This window comes from Scyliorhinus canicula, chromosome 6 (assembly GCF_902713615.1).
Source record: "Scyliorhinus canicula chromosome 6, sScyCan1.1, whole genome shotgun sequence".
NCBI classification, from domain to species: domain Eukaryota; kingdom Metazoa; phylum Chordata; class Chondrichthyes; order Carcharhiniformes; family Scyliorhinidae; genus Scyliorhinus; species Scyliorhinus canicula.
Genome location: NC_052151.1, coordinates 72,694,631 through 72,709,511, shown reverse-complemented (window position 1 = coordinate 72,709,511; position 14,881 = coordinate 72,694,631). Strand labels below are relative to the sequence as shown.

The 14,881-nt window shown below is 46.4% G+C and overlaps 1 protein-coding gene across 1 annotated transcript in view; it reads left to right on the top strand.

The window, feature by feature from the left end:
- The window catches only part of me1 (malic enzyme 1, NADP(+)-dependent, cytosolic), a 795,738-nt gene that overhangs the window by 600,524 nt on the left and 180,333 nt on the right, over positions 1–14,881 (top strand).

Below are 14,881 nucleotides of genomic sequence, written 5' to 3'. Positions count from 1 at the left end.
AGTCAAGGATGTGCTATTTTGCTGATCTTCTCAGGCATTACTTGCAAATATAAAATAAAATTCCATCCTTCCATCAGTGTGGGGCTGTGATGTGTGTGTGTGAGACAAGACAGGGACATAACAGCTTGGGGAGGAGAAGGGGAATTAAAAATACAGCATTTCAAGTTGGGCAAGATCAAGCTGTAAGGATTACACTTTGTAATGGGCTGATGGCTGGTCAAATCAGTGTCCTGGAGAACAAGAGATCTTGAGTGAATTACTCCAGCTGAGCAAGGGCATCCTGTTTATTCCCACGAGTTCAAGGCTGAATTGGGCAATGTAACCCAGGCCAGGTGTGGGTGTATACCTCTGACTCAGTGCTAGCGGTTTCACCCTCAATCTGTTAACCTCTAAATTGCCCACTGTATCTTGGATTCAATTTCCGAACAACTCCCTATCGTAACAATCGCAACATGGGCATTGTTTGGATTTTCTTTTAAAACACCGATTTGGGAATAATCTTAAAATCAAATATCTGAAACAGAGCATTTTAAAATAAACCCACCAGAAATGGATACAGATATTCTTCAATATGAAAACTGGTATCCTGATATGTATAAAACAAAGATATGATGTTGCACTTTCGGAGACTTCATTCAAAAGAGAATGAACACTAGAATCACTGGTACCAGGTTTTTCCACAGTGTATACTTGTAACATTTTGGTTGATGAATTATTTGGTGGTCTTGATGTAGCTCTGCCCTTGTAATAGAGTGCACCTTTCGGGGGCGATTCTTTACAGGCCACGTAACCCACTCAGAAGCTATGGAAGTGGAGCGCTCTAACCTGGGCCTATCAGGTGCCAGGGCATAGACCCATGGAGCTGGGGATTATCGGAGCAAGCCTGGGAGTAATGGGAACTAGTCCTGTGTTAGAGTTGTGTTGTGGGGGCGAAACCCACGCAGACACTGGGAGAATGTGCAAACTCCACACGGACAGTGACCCAGAGCCGGGATCGAACCTGGGACCTCAGCGCCGTGAGGCAGTTGTGCTAACCACTAGGCCACCGTGCTGCCCTATGTCTTACAAACCTAATAGAATTCTTTGAGGAAGTGACAAAGTTAATTGATGAGGGAAGGGCTGCAGATGTCATCTACATGGACTTCAGTAAAGCATTTGATAAAGTTTCCCATGGCAGGTTGATGGAAAAAGTGAAGTCGTATGGGGTTCAGGGTGTACTAGCTAGATGGATAAAGAACTGGCTGGGCAACAGGAGACAGAGTAGTGGTGGAAGGGAGTGTCTCAAAATGGAGAAAGATGACTAGTGGTGTTCCACAGGGATCTGTGCTCGGACCACTGTTGTTTGTGATATACATAAATGATCTGGACGAAGGTATAAGTGGTCTGATGAGCAAGTTTGCAGATGATACTAAGATTGGTGGAGTTGCAGATAGCGAGGCGGACTGTCAAAGAATACAGCAAAATATAGATAGATTGGAGAGTTGGGCAGAGAAATGGCAGATGGAGTTCAATCCAGGCAAATGCGAGGTGATGCATTTTGGAAGATCTAACTCAAAAGCAGACTATCTGGGAGTTCAGGTTCATTGTACCCTGAAGGTGGCAACGCAGGTCGATAGAGTGGTCAAGAAGGCATACAGCATGGGGATGTCAATTACAAAGGGTCACGATTTCAAGGCGAGAGGGAAAACGTTTAAGGGAGATGTGCGTGGAAAGTTTTTTACGCAGAGGGTGGTGGGTGCCTGGAATGCTTTGCCAGCGGAGGTGATAGAGGCGGGTACGATAGCATCATTTAAGCTGCATCTGGACAGATATATGAACGGGTGGGGAGCAGAGAGAAGTAGTCCTTGGGAAATAGGCAACAGGTTTAGAAAAAGGATCTGGGGCGGCATTCTTCCCTACCCAGCGTGACGGAGGGTCCTGGAGTAGGGGAGTGGCGCCAACCACTCGGGGGGCACGCCTCCCCAAAGGTGGGGAATTCTCCCCCCCTTTGGGGGCCAGCCCCGCGCCGGAGCGGTTAGCACCAGAAGACTGGCGCAAAAAACCGGCGGCCCCGGTAGCGGGGCTGACCGAAAGGCTTTCACCGGTCGACGCATGCACCGGCAGTGACGTCAGCGGCAGCTGGCCGCTGACATCACTGCCGGCGCATGCGCGATGTGGGGTTCTCTTCCGCTTCCGCCATGGCGAAGGCCGTGGCGGGCGCGGAGGAAAATAGTGCAGCCAGGGCACTGGCCCGGAGTCTGAGCGGGGGGCCCCGATCGCCGACCAGGCCACCGTGGGGGCACCCCCTGGGGTTCGATCGCCCCCCCGCCCCCCCCCAGGACCCCGGGGGCCTGCTCGCGCCGCTGAGCCCGCCGTTCCAGAGGTGGTTTAAACCTTGGCGGCGGGAGAGGCCTCCCAGCGGCGGGACTTCGGCCCATTCGGGCCGGAGAATCACCGCAGGGGCCTCTCCGATCGGAGTGGCGAGATTCCGCCGCCACCACTTCCCGTGTGGCGGAGAATCTCTGCCACGGCGGGGGCGGGATTTTAGGCGCCCCCAGGCGATTCTCCGACCCTGCTGGGGGTCGGAGAATTTCGCCCCAGAATCGGCGCAGACTGGGAGGGCCGAAGGGCCTGTTCCTGTGCTGTAATTTTCTTTGTTCTTTGTATTAATTAGACAGCACTATAAATTTTATTCACCTATTGGGGATGCTTGAGAAACCTTATCTGCTTTTGTAGCCAGGCTCCAACAGATGGCTGAACATTGTGAGTTTGATCCAACTTTCAGTGCTATGTTATATGACCGTTTGGTCTGTGGTACTAATAATGTGAATATTCAGAAAAGGTTGCTGGCAGAAACTAGAATATCCCTAGACAAAGCGGCTGAATTGTCTTAAGCAACGAAGTGCGGAACAAAGCACCTTTGACCAGCAAGACGTGCAAAGCCAGGTAAATCAGTTATGATGGGAAATGGCGGCAGCTTTAAGCAACCAAAGTCTGAGTGCAGCAAAGCCTGAGAAAAGGGTGACCATCTTTCAAAGGGTCTACATACGTGTTGTGGGGGAGACCTCCCCATGACTGATGCAAATATAAAGAGGTAATTTGCTACAGATGTAATAGAAAAGGCCATATACAGGCCAGATGCAGTCAGACTGCACCAAGTTTCCAAAAGAAAAATTGCCGACTCCAATGAATAAGCTTGTGAAAGACCCGGAAGAGAAGTCCGAAGTTTATAAACAGAACATGGTGATGTTAAGCAAGACACTACCCCATTAAAATTCATAGAATCATAGAATCACGACAGTGCAGAAGGGGGCCATTCAGCCCATTCAATCTGTATCCGAAGGAGCACTCCACCCAGGCCCACTCCCCCACAACTCCACCCAATCTGGATCTCTTTGGACACCAGGGACAATTTAGTATGGCCAATCCACCTACCTGCACATCTTTGGACTGTGGGAAGAAACCGGAGAATCTGGAAGAAACCCACGCAGACATGGGGAGAATGTACAAACACAGTCAAGGCTGGAATTGAACCTAGGTCCCTGGCACTATGAGGCAGCAGTGCTAACCACTGTGCCACCATACCGCTCTGTGTCCTTGTTAATATCTGCCCTTTAAATATGGAGGTCGATGCAGGTGCTATGCCACAGTGTAGGAGAGCAGACATATAAGTATCTACAGGGAGGACTGCAACTGTCGAATCTGAGAAGTATATCGGCCACTTCAGCCACCCATACTGGGGAAGCCCTGAAGATAATGGGTACAACATCAACCCCACTATCATATCAGCACCTGTCTGCCCAGTTTCCCTTCATCGCAGAAAAAAGACAGAGACTGAGCCTTAAGGGGCGTGGTTGGATGAAGAATATCAGGCTGATTTGGCTGGAGATATTCAGCATCGTGGACAGGGTTTTCCAGGAGCTTGAGTGCAAGTACCAGAAAGTTTTTTTTCTGAGAGCTAGGGTGCATAAAAGGGGTAAAAGCCAAAATCTACACAGAGTTAGATGCAACACCAAAATTCTTTAGAACCCAACTGGTACCCTATGTTCTCCACCAAAAAGCTGAAGTGGAGTTAAAACATCTAGACATCCTGGGGGACAATTACACTGGTGCAGTTTCCCGAGTGGGCAACACCAATAGTTCCAGTATTAATGCCAGACTGCGCAATAAGGATTTACGGTGATTACAAGATGGCTATGAACAGGGCTGCTGAAGTAGGTAGATATGTATAGTAGGTAGATAGATAGGGGCTGGCTTAGCACAGGGCTACATAGCTGGGTTTTAAAGCAGACCATGGCAGGCCAGCAGCGCGGGTTCAATTCCCATACCAGCCTCCCCAAACAGGCGCCGGAATGTGGACACTAGGGGCTTTTCACAGTAACGTCATTTGAAGCCCACTTGTGACAATAAGCGATTTTTCATTTCATTTCATATCCTCTTCCCAGGATCGAGGACCTCCTCGTCAAACTGGCAGGAGGCCTCAAGTACCCCAAGTTTGATCTAAGCCATACATACCAGCAGCTTGAAAGGTGCACTTCTCTTGAGGCAAGCTAAAACCTCCTGAAATCTCTTTCATATCTTTTCTAAGTTTGTTATATGCTCGGCCTATCTCGATCAAGTTAGAAGGACATCATCAAGGTATACTACAACCCGTGGTAGCCCCTATTGCAGACTCTCCATTATCCGTTGTAATATTATGCCAACAATATGCCAAAATGCAGGCACGTATATTTGAATAAGCTTTTCTGCGTGTCTACTATGACAGATCCCTAGGAAGTGTCATCTAATTAGAGTTGTTGGTACTGTGATGAATGCAGGATTTTAGATAAAGTGGATTATGAATGTTTGGCAATGTAAGGGTTAACTGGGTTAGTGTGTTTGACTGCACTAGACATGTTTTTAAAAGAATCTTCTTTCGCAAGACCAGAGGAGAAATTAACAAAGAGTAAAAGTCTGGGCTAATGAACTGTTGTTTGACGAGGGCGAATCCCTGGGAAGTTGATGTATTTTTAGCCTAGCGAGTTAATTTGTTTCAGCTTGGGGAGATGATGGAATTGCTGGGTGGAGCTAAATTAATCAGACACTTTGAGAAAGCTTTTGAGTTTAGTTCTAATTCAGCTAACACCGAGTCCAGGATTAAGGGGCGCGATTCTCCGCTGCCCACGACGGGTCGGAGAATAGCGGGAGGGCCTTCCCGACATTTTTCCCGCCCTCTCGCTATTCTCCCTCCCCCCCCCCCCCCCCCCCCCCCCCCCACAGCCGCCCCACGACACGAATCCCTGCTCGTTTTTTACGGCGAACAGCGATTCTCCCCAGGCCAATGGGCCGTTTTCACGAACGCAAACACACCTGCTCTCACCGTTCATGAAAACGGCCGCAAAGTGCCGTTCCCGGACAACCATGGCACCGATTGGCACGGCCGCACCACGGTGGGCACCGATCGCGGGCAGTGGGTCCAATACCCGCGCACTATTTGTTCCTCCGCTGCCCCGCAGGATCAGTCCGCGGGGTGGCTGAGGGGCATGACGGCCCGCGCATGCGCGGGTTTGATGTATATGCGTGATGACGTCATCCGCGCATGCGCGGGTTGGAGCCGTCCAACCCGCGCATGCGTGGCTGACGTCATTGTGCGCATCAGCCGCCGTGACACTTGCCGTGCAGGCTTAGCGACCGTCGCTAAGCCCGCGATGCCGTGCTTCACGGGGCCGCACTGCTAGCCCCGCCCAGGGAGGAGAATCGGGTCCCGGGAGGGGGCACGGAGGCTGCCGTGAAACAGGGCCAGTTTCACGGCAGCCTTTACGACTCTCCGCATTTGCGAGAATCGCGCCCAAGGTATTTTGTTCTCACAGTAGGATAGTTTTTAAAAAATAGTATTTAAAGCAGTGAAAACTTGTCTGAGGACAAGGGGGAAGCTGAAACAAAACAGTTGAAACCGCTTTTTGAAGACATCCAGCCAAAGTCTGCATGGGTTTTAACAGGAGTCAAATCTGTTCAGGAAAACAAGTATTATTTTGTGCTATTGGGATGTAGATGGATTGAGAGCAGTGTGTTTTTTTCTTTCTTGTTAATTGGAAGTGTGTTTTTTCATTCTTGTTGTTTAATTGGGAGCAGAGATAGTAATTAAGGATGTTGTATAATCTATTTTCGAATGTGAGGTTAAAGATTTTTATGGTGTGTTAAGAATAAAGTTTTGTTTTAAAATACCAAATCCCTATTTCTTATTACAATTAATCTTGGAACACAGACTTACAAAATAAAATAAAATATTGGGGTTTTGGTCCAGTATCCTACCAACTGTTGGAGTCTAATCTGCAATTGTTACAAAATGCAATGCCCATATCCAGCTTTGTATACTATTGACCTCCTGCATTTATATCTTTAATTCTCGGGATTGGATATCAATCCATCTTTGCCAGCCTGATTAACTTAAAATCATCACAATTGTGGATGGTCTGTGTGATTTCGATACAGGGACAATGGGCGCTGCCCATTATGAACTGGCTGGATGATCCGCAGTTCTTCCAACCTGTTTAACTCTGAGTCCGCTTTCTCTCACAAGTCATATGGTACCGGTCTTGCCCTAAAGGATTGGGGAGTCGCCTCTAGATCAACATAAATCTTCTTGGAATCCTTTGATTTTGTCTAATTCATCACGGAAAATGTTGATTTTCTTAACAATTCTGGCAGTTCCCCCTTTCCTCACTTGAAAAACTTCAGCCCAATTCAATTTGATTTCTTTAAACCAGTCATGGCCAGGATAATCCTTCACCTGTCGCTATTATCAATTGAAAACTGGGTAGATTGTTGTCCATAGCTTACAGATACCATTGTGGTGCCTTTCATTTTTATTGCTCTCCAAGTACAATGGGTTGACTCTCTCTCTTCGGAACTGGAATATATGCTCGCCCAGCACTGTGGCTGATGCCCCTGTACCACTTCCATCTTTAGAGGCTTTCCATTTACTCGTAACATTACAATAATAGGATATGTGATCCTTACTCTGCTGGGTTACCCTTAAAGGACAATCGCCACAAAAGTTTAATCTGAGGTGTGTGAAACTGTAAAGCCCAGCACAAAGGTGAATTTATTTTAAATGTATTTAGTTGAATGTGGAGCCAAGGTCATATTTAAAGGCTGCTTCAACCTCTGACCTATGTCCTGCCCCCTCATATCATCCACCACTTTGAGACTGATTTGGAGTTTCCTCTTCACTGCTGTCTTTTCATGCCACACTGCATGGCTTCACTATAGTGAGGCCTGAGGCCCGGTAGCAAGGTTGCCTCAGAGGTCATCATTCAGCCACAAAGAATGAACCAAGTGTTCCTGGGTGTGCCTGATTTTCACCTCAATCTCTCAAATGTTGGCCATTTCAGAAAATATTTATGGAAACTAAGAATTTTGTGTCTTAATAATAGGTGAGAATTGAGTTTAACTGAAATGACTGGATGTGCTAAGAGAAAAATACTAAGAATCCCTGATAGCTGAATGAGGAATCTGATTACTATGTTTAGCATTGCGTAGAAAAAGAAGTTTAAACTTCAAGGTCCTTTGAGAAATTAGAAGGAATCAGGAAATGATGCATGTGCTAACTTAATTCTTTATATCAATTTGGACTAATTCCACATGCAGTCAAATGGGCTCAGGAATTTAAAACATATGTAGAGTTCGGTAAAACATGTGTTCTAAAGCAGTTCAACATTATGTGCCAACCGAAGAACCCAGCAGTAGCTGGCCAATACCTTCAAAAATGCTGATAAATTAGAGCAGTCCTGGTGTGATATAAAATAGTTACATTGGTTTCTCATTTAAATTGGCAGTAGACACAATATCCTTTCATTTGTACTGGAGAGGGGCAAAGAAAACTTGCTATTTCCTTTCAGGCTTTCAAGTCAGTCTTGAAGGCACAAAATTGGTGCATTTTTAAGGGACGAGGAGTTTTAGCTTGGAAAAGTTTGAATCTTTTCCATTAAAATTAATGCACTATGCTCACTGTTATCATTTTACACAAACAAATTTATTTTTTCTGTCTCTTTGACTAAAATTCTAAATGATATTTAAATATACCAACCAGACTAAATTTCCGCTAAACTTTTGTCAAAAAGTATTGTGCTTTATTCAACTCCCTCCTGAACCTTGCTTCACATAGGAATGCCATCTCCTTGAGGCCCTATTTACTGGAAAATATTCTCTCCCCCAATTACCAACATTTTACAGAACAAAACTCTGCTTCTCCAGCTGTTCCACTTGAGACTGGCACAGCTTCGTTTCCTGTCTGCAACCCCCGCCCCCATTCAGAATGCCCCTCCTGTGCAGTTCAAGCCACTGTGCTTCTTCCACTGTGCTTCTTACCTTCATCCTCTCACCTCAGATCTGTAGATCTGTCCCCCTTCCCTCGCATTTATTACCATTAATTTTTCGTCTTCCGACATACATTCTCCATATGACACTGCTCTTGTCCAGGTCCAGCTGCTCTTTGAAGTTGTTCCAGCTACTAAATACTCCTAGGTGGGAATTTCTGTTCTTGCAGGAATGCTCTCCCATCAACACAGCTCTTAACACAACTCCTGCTGCTTTTGAAATCATTCCAGACACTACATACCACAGGTGGGAATTTCTGTTCTCTCAACAATTACCTTCTGCATGCAGTGTTTCTGATCACTTCCAAGTAGTCAGCAAAACATTTTTATATAAATGTCACTGAGAGCAAAATGGCCCACATTGCGCTGATTATATCAGGCATGTTGACATACGCACTGGACCCCAAAAAGGTTAACTCCTGGCGCGAAGTAGTCTTTTGGCATCGATGTTCCTGGCATCAGTTTGCATGAAGCTGTGCTATTGGTGCGATCCTGGAAGACACGATCAGGAAGCATTGAACAAGGTGGGGGAGCTGGCATGAATGGACTTCAGAAATGCTTAAATAAAGATTCTTAGGTCCTTGGAAGGCTTTTGACCATAACAACTTTGTGCACCACTGTTTGAACAGCTGAGACATCAAAGTTAATTTGTCAATTTGCTTATTTGTCACTTTGACCTACATTTTTCATTTGGAGAGTTTTTTTGCAGGTAATATTTAAAAGGTTGTCCTTTTTCCTGTATGTGTGCAACAAAGAACAGTGCATTTAACTTGCCATTTCGGAAAATGGCTGAAAATATAACTGTTCTCCAACTCCTTCTATGCATGTCCTCCAAGAATGCTTGTGCTTATTTATTGCATCAAAATGCTTCAGAATATTTTGTTTCCATTGCTCCTTCTGCTCATTCTTCTGAACAACAACTGTTGATCAGGTGTGAGGTCAGAAATGTTTCTCCTTTCAGAGTAATCAGACTCCTTTTAAATTCTGGTATATCTAGATTTTGCCAGATTTCAGTCAGCCAGCTTCCAGACCTGATAGCACGGTAGCAAAAGTGGATAGCACTATGGCTTCACAGCGCCGGGGTCCCAGGTTTGATTCCCCGCAGGGTCACTGCCTGTGTGGCGTTTGCACGTTCTCCCCGTGTGTGCATGGGTTTCCTCTAGGTGTTCCGGTTTCCTTCCACAATCCAAAGACGTACAGGTTAGGTGGATTAGAAAATTGGCCATAATAAATTGCCCTTAGTGACCAAAAAGGTTAAGAGGGGTTATGGGGATAGGGTGGAAGTGAGGGTTTAAGTGGGTCGGTGCAGACTCAATGGGCAGAATGGCCTCGTTCTGCACTGTATGTTCTATGTTCTGTATCCCCACATGCTCTCCATGTGCAAGAGGCCTGGAGAGGTTGGGTCTTGTCTCACATTAAGTGGGCATGGATGTGTCTGCACACTAACGTCTGCCACCCTATGACAGTGTAAAATAGCAACTAAGTGTCAACTGGTTGTGCTCTGAGGTCAGTGAGCAAAGGTGACGCTCGTAAGAAGTAAGAAAATGCTCAAGTATGTTGAGATATGCTGTCTGTATCCCAAAGGCATAAACACCTGAAAAGGGAAGTTAGCACAGTTTTAGAAATAATAAGTCATGCCACATGAATTGATAGAAATTCCTTGAGGAGGTAACCGGGTTTGTTAAGGAGGGGACATACTTTCATTGGAATGCCAGAGGTGTTTTATGAAGTCCCAAATGTGGAACACTTAAACAAGATATTGGTGTAATGGCAAATTAGTTAGCAGTATATATCCAACTCTTTTTAATTTGATGTTGTTTGCTTGAAAAAAATCAAATGCTCCAAAGATTCATATTATGTTTAAACGGAATGGCACAAAAGACTATTTTAGTTAAGAGGGTAAGAAAATCAAATTGGCAGATTATCCATATTATGTAACTTTGAATTTAGAGGAATACATTGAAAATTAATCCTGCCATTCAAAGTATAAAGTAAATAGAGTTTAAAATAATCAGTTTTGTTTATGGGCATCTTTTGTGAGAACTTTTATTCTCTACACTACTGATATATAATAAATAACTGAGGGGGTCAATAAATGATTCCATTTGCTGGTGACCCAAGCTGCAGATCTAGTTTAGAGCAGGGATTCTCAACCAGAGGATGCAGTATATGTACCCCAGCCAGGCGTGTTTTCTATATAATAGGGAAGGTGCCACCCCACCACCATCCCGCCTACCCCAAGTTCACCCTCATAATATGGTGAGTTGACAAATGCTGAAATTGAAGCTTGTCTGTCATATTTGAGTAGACTTAATCAAGGCTTAATATTAGAATCCTTACAAAATCCCTACAGTGCAGAAGGGGGTTATTCAGCCCATCGAGTCTGCACAGACCTTCCGAAAGAGCATCCTACCTAGGTCCACTCCCCCGCCCCATCCCAATAACCCCACCTAACCTTTGGACACTAAGGGGCAATTTAGAATGGCCAATCCACCTAACCTGCACATCTTTAGACTGTGGGAGGAAATGGAGCACCCAGACCATGCAGACACGGGGAGAAAGTGCAAACTCCACACAGACAGTCACCTGAGCCTGGAATCGAACCCAGGTCCCTGGTGTTGTGAGGCAGCAGTGCTAATGACAGTGCCACCATGCTGCCCAACCAATTGACCCCAATAATATGCTGCCCACACCACAAAACAGTTGACGTGGGCAGTCAGATGGTAGTGGGCAGCCAATTTTTTTGTTACATAAATTATTGAAAGGGTGGGATGGAAGACGGGTGTTCTACCTTCAGGGGCTGCCTTTTTTGGATTGTGGGAGGAGCAGCCCCCTAAGTTGGAATGTTTACCCATCCTCTTCCTTCCTGCCTCCTCTCTAACATGCTCGAACCCTCACTGCCTAAAACTCCGGACTGACTTGTTTCCAGGAGTCCATGGGCCTGCTGCTGCTTGCTCATTGCATTACTCGCTATGCACACTAAGGTGCTCTTCACGCTGACCCAGGACTGATGGAGTTACTGGCCAATTGGATTGGCTGACAGCACTCGAGGGCGAGACTTCCTTCCTGGTGAGGGACAGAAGAGACATTAGCTGTCTGCTTAACCCACCCGCCTTGAGTTATGACAGGTTATGGTCCCCCCAACGGCCCCACACTTTGTAATATTAATCTGCATGGTTCTGCCCTAAAGGTCCATGGAAATGTCAGTGGTTCACTATTTCCACTTCTCCGACGCTTTAACGTTAATGGAATGCTAATCCCCAAAGTTACTGAATTCAGGGCACAGAGTGTTTCCTTCCAGCCCCTAGTCACTGATTGACAGCGGCACAGTAGCACTTTAGCCTCCGGACCTTCGTAGGACTTGAGGAACGGAAATCGATGCTTGGCATCGAGACTCGATCATTGGGTCCAGCGGTGTTGTCAGGCACCTGTCACTCTGCCATGCCCACACAGGCGTGCGCGCATGCACACAGGCAAACATACACACACTTTGAGCATGACGTGCATGCCGCCTTGTTGGAGACAGCACCACGTCTTGACAGTTACTGTTTAGCAGCAACTAAATTTTCACAGAATAAAATCCACAATTCACATAACCACTTTCATACAATAAAATACATGTATTTTAACTGGGGTCTGTGAATTTTTTATCATAAAGGAGATGAGGCTGGGATGACGACAGGACCCTATTTTGCCGAGACAGTCCTAGGGCTGGATTCTCCGCTTTTAGGACTATGTCCCATGCCAGCGTCAAAATGGTGGAGTTACTCCTGAAAATGCTGGATTAAAGGGACTCGAATTCATAGCCCTGCAGGGGGCTAGAAGGGAGCCGGAGTAAATCTTGCAGCTTTTGCTGCAGAAACGGGCCCCTGCACTTCCGGGTCAGAGGCCACGCATGCACACGGCGGCGTCCTCCAGTGGCCCCGCCGTGCTCCATGGTGGACTCGGACCGCAGAGCAAAGGAGACCCCCCCCCCTGGATCGGACACGCGCCTGACCCTCAAACCCCCACACAATCATTCCCTGGCAGCCTATATAGCCCCCCCTGGCCTCCAGTCCGCCCGCCCCTGACCAGGGCCGCCACGGACTGAATCCGCAGCCACCACGCGAGCATCCTGACCAGCTGAAAGCTGCGTTTTCAGCGTCGGGGTGCGGAGAATCCAGCCCCTGGTTTTTCACTAAACATCCAGTTTTCTGAGGTTTTGTCCAAATTTCTCAAATGCCCATTTTCAACTCCTCTGAGTCCTCTCCCCTCGAACCCATCTCTTGCATTCCACTTACTGTTAGCAAACTCAAAATAGCCTTTTGCGCTGTGCTGCACTGTATGCATGGTATTGTAATGCTGCTCACTCACCAACCATTAAGCAGTTGCACTGGAAATCTCCAGCACAAAAATCTAGAGCCAGGAGGAAATCAGTCAGTGATGTTCAGTGGTCTCAGTCAAGCTGTACTTGATGAGGTAGTCAACTGTGTACATCGGTAAACCACCAATCAGTGCTGAAAAAGGTGGCAGGAAAGTTTGCTTGAGCAAAAGCTTCAGCCAAGCTTCTCATCCTAAGTTCACATACTTTCCTTCTAAATCCTCCAGGTGCAAACAAAATCTCCCATACTTTGGGTGCATTTCTGAGTTTAAAATTCAGCTTTTGAATAAAAACATCTATTCTTTCAACCCAGTGTGTAAATAAAAATAAACAACACTTAGATTTGATTTATTATTGTAACATGTAATAGTAGTGTACAGTGAAAAGTATTGTTTCTTGCATGCTGTACAAACAATGCATACCGTACATAGGGAAGGAAGGGGAGACTGCAGAATGTAACGTTAAAGTTATAGCAAGGTGTAAATAAAAGATCAACTTAATACGAGGTAGGTCCATTCAAAAGTCTGATGGCAGTAGGGAAGAAGCTGTTCTTGAATCGGTTAGTACGTGACCTCAAACTTTCGTATCTTTGTCCTGATGGAAGAAGATGGAAGATAGTACATCCGGGGTCCATGGGGTCCTTAATTATGCTGGCTGCCTTTCCGAGGCAGCGGGAATTGTAGACAGAGTCAATAGGTGGGAGGCTGGTTTGCGTGATGGATTGGGCTACATTCACAACCTTCTGTTGTTCCCTGCGGTCTTGAGCAGAGCAGGATCCATACCAAGCTGTGATACAACCAGAAAGAATGCTTTCTATGGTGCATCTGTATAAGTTGGTGAGAGTCGTAGCTGACATGCCAAATTTCCTTAGTGATCTGAGAAAATAGAGTCATTGGTGGGCTTTCTTAACTATAGTGTCGGCATGGGGGACCAGGACAGGTTGTTGGTGATCTGGACACCTAAAAACTTGAAGCTCTCGACCCTTTCTACTTCGTTCCCATTGATGTAGACAGGAGCATGTTCTCCACTATGCTTCCTGAAGCCGATGATAATCTCCTTCGTTTTGTGACATTGAGGGAGAGATTATTGTCGTCACACCAGTCACCAGATTCTCTATCTCATTCCTGTACTCTGTCTCATCATTGTTTGAGATCCGACCAACTACTGTGGTGTCATCAACAAATTTGAAAATCGAGTTGGAGGGGAATTTGGCCACACAGTCACAGGTGTATAAGGAGTTTAGTAGGGGGCTGAGGACACAGCCTTGTTGGGCACCAGTGTTGAGGATGATCGTGGAGGAGATGTTGTTGCCTATCCTTACTGATTGTGGCCTGTGGGTTAGGAAGTTCAGGATCCAGTCGCAGAGGGAGGAGCCGAGGACCAGGCCACGGGGTTTTGGAAATGAGTAGGAATAATGGTGTTGAAGGTTGAGCTGTAGTCAATAAATAGGAGTCTGACATAGGTGACCTTGTTGTCTAGGTTTTCCAGGGTTGAGTGCAGGGCCAGGGAGATGGCGTCTGCTGTGGACCTGTTGCAGCGCTGGGCGAACTGTAGCGGATCAAGGCGATCCGGGGGGCTGGAGTTGATTCGTGCCATTCGGGTTTGAATCCCACCATGGCAGGTGGTGGAATTTAAACTCAGTAAAATATCTGGAATTAAAAGTCGAATGAAACCATTGTCGATTTTCATAAAAACCCATCTGGGTTCACTAATGTCCTTCGGTTGTATTCGACCGCTACAAAAACACAAAAAAGGAATAAAACCGGGTGGATCACCTGACATTGACCATGGAACCTGTTGACCCTGCAAAGTCCTCCTTACTAACATCTGGGGGCTTGTGCCAAAGTTGGGAGAGCCGTCTCAGCTCTAAGCAACAGCCTGAGATAGTAATACTCACAGAATTACAGACACCATTCTTGGGTATGCCCTGTCACACCATAATGACAAATGGCAGAGGTGGCAGCACAGTGGTATATAATCAACTCTGGATCCAACAAAGGTTAAACATGTCCAAGGATTACCACGTACCTGCCACCATCAGCCGATGAATCAGTATTCCCCCATATTCAACACCACTTGGAGGAAGCAAAGGGCGTGGACTATACTCTGGGTGGCGGACTTTACTGTCCATCACCAAGAGTGGCTCGATGGTACCATTACAGACCGAGCTGGCTGGTCCTAAAGG